This window comes from Dermacentor silvarum, chromosome 5 (genome assembly GCF_013339745.2).
Source record: "Dermacentor silvarum isolate Dsil-2018 chromosome 5, BIME_Dsil_1.4, whole genome shotgun sequence".
NCBI lineage: Eukaryota > Metazoa > Arthropoda > Arachnida > Ixodida > Ixodidae > Dermacentor > Dermacentor silvarum.
Genome location: NC_051158.1, coordinates 82,912,873 through 82,919,422, shown reverse-complemented (window position 1 = coordinate 82,919,422; position 6,550 = coordinate 82,912,873).

Below are 6,550 nucleotides of genomic sequence, written 5' to 3'. Positions count from 1 at the left end.
GACGGCGACGACGACGGCAGAAATCCCGTTGAAGTGTCCATATAATTGCTATCGCAATAAAAAGTGAGTGTCCTCGTGTTGCTGTTACGGCAGTTCCGTTCCCGTTATCCGAAGTGCGCTGATATCAGAGGGCACTCATAGGTATGTGGCGCTCGTTGCTTTCGAGCATTTCGCACCGGTCAAAATTAAAACCGACAATCGAATCGATAAGACGAGTTTGCAATACTGCTTAGTGGGTCCTGAAAAAAACTATGGAGGCAGCTGAGCAATCCTTATGGCGTGTAATTGCGAGAGCATTGCTTGTTCCTCCACACTCGCTCGCTCTGCCTTTTGCGTTGTCGCGAACGTGGGTGGTGAACGTTGTTTCGCTGCAGCAGCTCGCTTTGGAAGTTTCGCTACGATGCGATGGTTTCGTACTTCCTAGACAGTGAACGGGTGCCTCCGGCCTGGCTTTGTTGTCTCGCCTGGATATGCAGACGCGAGTGATTCAACTTCGAATGATGAAGAACTCCATAGCGCCGACAGTGGCGCCACTGCTGTGCGCCAACTAGTGAATTACCCGCCAGGCTGAGCCCAGCCACGTGCACAGCCTCGAAGGTATTAGTTGTCGGAGCTAACACGAGAAAGATCCAGCCCTGACAGCGTTGAGTTTTCGAACTGATTTTTTATTCGCGCTCTGCACCTGCCGCGCGTTCGAATGCCAACTTCTTCTTCCTTGACGGGCGCCGCATGCTGAGGCGCTACAGGGCTCCCCCCCGTAGAGCGTGAGCCATAGGAGTCGCCCAGTGAACGTGCTTGGAAGTGGGAGTCCAGATTTGAGATGGAAGCTCCGCGGACGCGAGAGCGGCAATGTATGCAAGTTTTAGTCGATCGGCAGCCACGACGTCTTCACGGCCGTTGATGTCCAGCGTGAACGTTTTAGGTGTACGATGGAGGACGCGAAAAGGGCCATCATAGGCCGGTGTGAGTGGTGGCCGTATTTGGTCACGCCGAACGAAAACGTGACTGCAGTCATGCAGATCCTGGCTGACGAAGACAGACTGGGGGTGTCGGTCGGCAGGAATTACAGGAGCAAGGTCGTGAAACGTGGTGCGCAGCTCTCGAATGTACGTAGAGGCATCATGAGTGGAAGGGGGCGACGACGGCTCAAAGAATTCACCTGGAAGACGCAGAGACACGCCATAGACTAGTTCAGCTGATGAGCAGCCGAGATCCGTCTTCAATGCTGATCGGATGCCCAGAAGTACGAAGGGGAGGTGATCAAGCCAACGTTCTCTTGGCTGGTGAGCAGTGAGGGCAGCTTTCAGTTGTCGATGAAGCCGTTCGACCATGCCATTGGCTGAAGGATGGTATGCAGTCGTGTGGATGTGTCGAATGCCCAAGATATTGGCAAGTGCGGTGAAAAGGGCCGATTGAAATTGACGACCGCGATCAGTGGTGACGACAGAAGGGCATCCAAAGCGTGATACCCAGCCGTTTGTGAAAGCCTTTGCCACTGTCGGTGCTATAATGTCGGAAACGGGAAACGCTTCTGGCCATCTGGTGAAGCGATCCACACATGTCAGTAGGTAACAGGCCCCTTGTGATGGTGGAAGAGGGCCGACGATGTCGAGATGTACGTGGGAAAACCTTGCGTCGGGAGGCCGAAAGGGGGATGGTGCAGTGACCGTGTGACGGTGAATTTTAACACGCTGGCACTGAAGGCAGGTTCGCGCCCAGCGTCGGACGTCAGCATTGATACTTGGCCAAAGGAAACGAGATGTGACTAGCTTCTGGGTCGCACGAATACCCGGATGGCTCATGTTGTGCAATTGATCAAAAATTGCACGACGAAACGCTTTAGGCACGAAGGGCCGAGGAACACCAGTAGACGTTATTATTATGAGGTAGAAATATTATTATTATATTAATGAGGTAGAAAATGGAAGTAGGCACTCCGTGAAAGATAGAGACGTGGATGAAGAGCGAAGACTACGCAGCTCAGGATCGTTGCTCTGGGCAGCTGCTAGCTCTTCCATGTCTAGTGGTGGCTGGGTCGACAAGGCATCGATGCGTGAGAGTGCATCAGCGGCGGCATTTTCCGACCCGTGTACGTGTCTGAGATCCACGGTGAATTCGGAGATAAAGCATAGTTGACGGATCTCCTTTGCAGTGTAATTGCCGTGATTGCGATGGAAGGCAAACGTCAGGGGCTTGTGGTCTGTAACGACGTAAAAGTCCCGGCCCTCCAGTAAATGGCGGAAATGCTTGATGGCGAGGTACATAGCAAGGAGTTCTCGGGCAAATGTACTGTATTTTACTTCCGGTGGTTTGAGTTTTTGCGAGAAGAATCCAAGGGGTTGCCAACCTGATGCGTGCTGCTCGAGAACAGCGCCAACTGCTACACTCGATGCATCGGTGATGAGACGAATTGGGGCATCAGGAACGGGATGTATGAGCATGGTGGCGTCTGCCAGAGCCTTTTTGGCAGTGGCGAAGGCAGATGCGGCGTCGTCGGTCCATTGCAGTGGCGCAGCCGGGTCTTTTTTTATAGCTAATAGGTCGGTTAAGGGCTTTAGGAAAGTGGCCCACTTAGGAAGAAAGCGGCGATGGAAGTTTAGTAGGCCCAGGAATTCTCGGAGTCGTTTCATTGATGTCGGGGGTGGAAAGTCTTGGATAGCCTTCACTTTGCTGGCGAGCGGTTGTATACCCTGTGGAGTGACAAGGTGGCCTAAGAACTCGATTGTAGCGACGCCGAAGACGCACTTATTGGGATTTATGACGAGGCCGTAATCATCCAGACGGTGAAACAGGGTACGCAGGTGGTATTCATGCTCAGGGCCCGATGAGCTTGCTACCAGGAGGTCATCAAGGTAGGCAAATACGAAATCGAGACCTCGCGTGACCTCGTTGATAGTGCGCTGAAAAGTCTGTGCTGCGTTGCGCAGTCCAAAAGGCATCCTTACATATTCGAACAAGCCAAATGGGGTGATGATGGCCGTCTTCGGAATGTCAGCGGGTTCTACAGGAATCTGATGGTAAGCCTTCACTAAGTCAATCTTAGAGAAGATCGTGCACCCAGCCAAATTTGATGTGAAATCCTGTATGTGAGGAAGTGGGTAGCGGTCTGGTAAGGTGTGGGCATTGAGAGCGCGGTAATCCCCACAAGGTCTCCAGTCGCCAGGATCTTTCTTCGGGACCATGTGGAGTGGCGATGCCCAGTTGCTGGAGGAAGGCCGCACAATGCCAAGTTCAAGCATGTGCTCAAACTCACGGCGGGCGATGGTGAGGCGTTCTCCAGAAAGTCGACGAGGCCGTGTAAAAACGGGAGGTCCAGTGGTCACAATGTGGTGAGTGACGGAATGCTTCACCGGTGACTCTCTGGTGTGCGGCTTCGTGAGGTTGGGGAAGTCAGCGAGAATTTTTGCATACGGCGAAGCAGGTGTGAGAGCTCGAAGGCTCGTTGACGAGGAAGTGCAGGGTATACCGTTGATGGATAGGCGCGTGTTGAGATCGATGAGGCGATGAGCATGCATGTCCACAGCAAGGTTGAAAAAACTGAGGAAGTCAGCTCCAAGAACAGCTTGCGAGACGTCAGCGAGGATGAAAATCCAGCGGAACGTACGGCGTAGTCCAAAGTCAAGTGTAAGAGAGCGTTGGCCGTATGTGGGAATGGCGGAGTTGTTGATCGCTTGGAGTGGGCAGGTCGGTTCGTTGCGACGGCGATCTGCACAGGAGGCCGGTATGACGCTAACCTGGGCTCCTGTGTCGACGAGGAAGCAAGCGCCAGTGATCTTATCGGAAACATAGAAAAGGCGGCATGACGTTCTACCAGGACCACTCGCCGCCGTCTGTGGCCGGTCGTCGCATTTCCCGACCAGGAGCACAGGCGAGTGCACTTGCGTGCAGAGGCCCCAAATCGGCGGTGGTACCAGCACATGGTCGAGGACGAGTCGTCCCGTGGCGCGTCGGGTGTCTGAAGTCCCGGAGAGCGTGGAGACGTCGAGAAGCGACTGTGGAACTGGAACCTGGATGCCGATCGGCGATGCGCAGGTACGCAGTCATCGAGACGTCTGACAATGGCGTCCAAACGGTTTTCGATGCTCGCGAGCGCGGGGTCTGCAGCGGTGGCCGGTGGCGACGTGGTCATGGCGTTGAGGCTATGTGCCCGCGAGTAGTCTGCCACTCGATCAGCCATTTCAGCGAGCGTGTCTACTGGGACATCTCCTGCAGCGACGAGGACCGGGACCATGCTCTGCGGTAAGCGCTGAAGGAACAACTCACGCAAAAGCTTCTCCTCTTGAGGGGCGGAGGTCCCGCCAATGAGCTGGCGCATGTGTCGCAGGAGCTGGGATGGGCGACGGTCACCGAGCTCTGTGGCCGTGATGAGCTGTTGGAGTCTGCTGTGTTCAGACTCGGACTTGCGGGAAATGATAGCTTCCTTCAACGTGTCGTAGGGATGGCTCGGGTGCCGCGAAGCTAAAATATCTGTGAAGTCTTCGGCTACGTCCGGAGGTAAGGAGGACACCAGATGCCAGTACCTGGTCTGTTGGCTGGTGATTTGCCGTAGACGGAAGTACGCCTCGACCTGCAGTAACCATGTGCAGGGGTTGTTTGGCCAAAATGGTGGCAGGTTGACGTGTTGGATCGCAGCCACCGCAGCGCTGTTAGGTCTGGCGTCTTCTTGGGCGTCAGGACCGGTAGGCTGGGTGGAAGAGCCGGCGGGATCCATGCGGGATGGTTGGGGTTGCGTGTTCATTATCGGGTCACCATTAACTGTCGGAGCTAACACGAGAAAGATCCAGCCCTGACAGCGTTGAGTTTTCGAACTGATTTTTTATTCGCGCTCTGCACCTGCCGCGCGTTCGAATGCCAACTTCTTCTTCCTTGACGGGCGCCGCATGCTGAGGCGCTACATAGTCATTGTCGCCTGTTGTGACGGTGGCGCAGTGGTTAAGGGCGCTCGGCTACGGAGTGGCAAGAATGGTGGTGGGGCAGAGGGTCGAATTCTCACCGTGGTCACTTTTTCTTCTAGATGAAGATGACGTAATTTGTGTGCCGTTTTTCTGCCACGGATTTCTGATGACCGCGGGATCGCACATTGAGAGAAGTAACGCTCTCGCATTAACATGTCTTGCCCGAAAAGCATGGCAGTCCATCGTAAAAAGGCGAGACTTCCGACAACTTTCACTTATAAAAAATTGACATGTACGCGAATATAACGATATACGGCACATTACTAACAGTACGTTGTTGTTTCGAATGACCTTATTGAGCCAAAGAACTCCTAGAAATCGCGGTCCTCCAGTATTCCGTTAGGGCTTTGTCGAGAGTCGAACAGCTGAGCGAAAGGCTGTGACGCAGATTCGTACAATAGGTACGAATCTGTGTTGTGCCGCAAAAATTTGATATCTTGAAAATCAATTGTGCATGGCGCAGGTAACACTGCGATTTCGTTTGAATAATTATGCCGCGTGATCAACAATAAAGCAAAAACGTTATCTTAATCACTTTAAGCTATCTGCATATTCATAAATTTAAAAACTCGGAATTCTTGGTAAATATGGGATTGACCTGCGCTTTTCAAACTAACAGAAAACACGAACAGTATTTTATATACAAATTGTGAAATTATGCTATGATGATGATGATGTTCATTGTGTATAAAGCCATGAAAGTTGTTTGCAATAGTTGACATACAGGAGGCAATTTTCATAACAATGCGGGCATTACATGAAGTGGTAATGCCCGCATTAACTACAAAGATCTGCTTTCTAGAAACCTTTCTTCGCAACAGGTACAAAATCAATCTATGCTTAAATATAAAAGGTGAATAGAGGAGCATGACTGTGCACAGAGATAACATCTACGTAGCTGGTTCTAACTGCCATTGTACAGAAAAGGTTCAAAGACAATTACTAAGGAATCCCACAACTGAAGGCGATAGAAAACAATATCGCCACTCAGCGCAACACGAGGCAGCCATCATGAACCTGTCGATGAAGCCAAGCAAAGAGTGAACACGAACTTCTAAGGTATCAGGTTGGACCATTACACTTGTTCAAGTTATCATTGAAGTAGTTATATAAAAAGTTTCTTTGGCACTGTGGGGAACAGTGAAAACGTGTATTTGCTTTAGAATGTTTTCTAGAGGACGCATGTGTTTTAGTCTAATAAGGCAAACTGTTTCACTTAAGCCTTAAGACAGGAGCAAAGTTCCGTACGCATGCTGCATAGCCATCGGAAGTAGGCCAAGAACCTTGCACTAATTCTTTTAGGAGCGAAGCTCCTTATAGCGGCACCCGTTCCGTCCCCGTCGTAGTAGTAGTAGTGTGTAACCAGTCTGAGAAAAATGAGAAAAAAAATTCCGACGTTGTGACCGTAGCGCGGAATCGAACCAGGGACCCCTCGCTTCCGAGCGCGCGGCGTTAGCCAACAACGCCACGAGGCGCACATAGACACACGCACCACGATGGCAATAAATACCCAACATTAACGAAAGGCCGCGTTTCTAGCGCGTTTCTAACGCGTGTGTGCTAGCGCGTTACGGCTCGTGTAAGAAGCTGTGTGT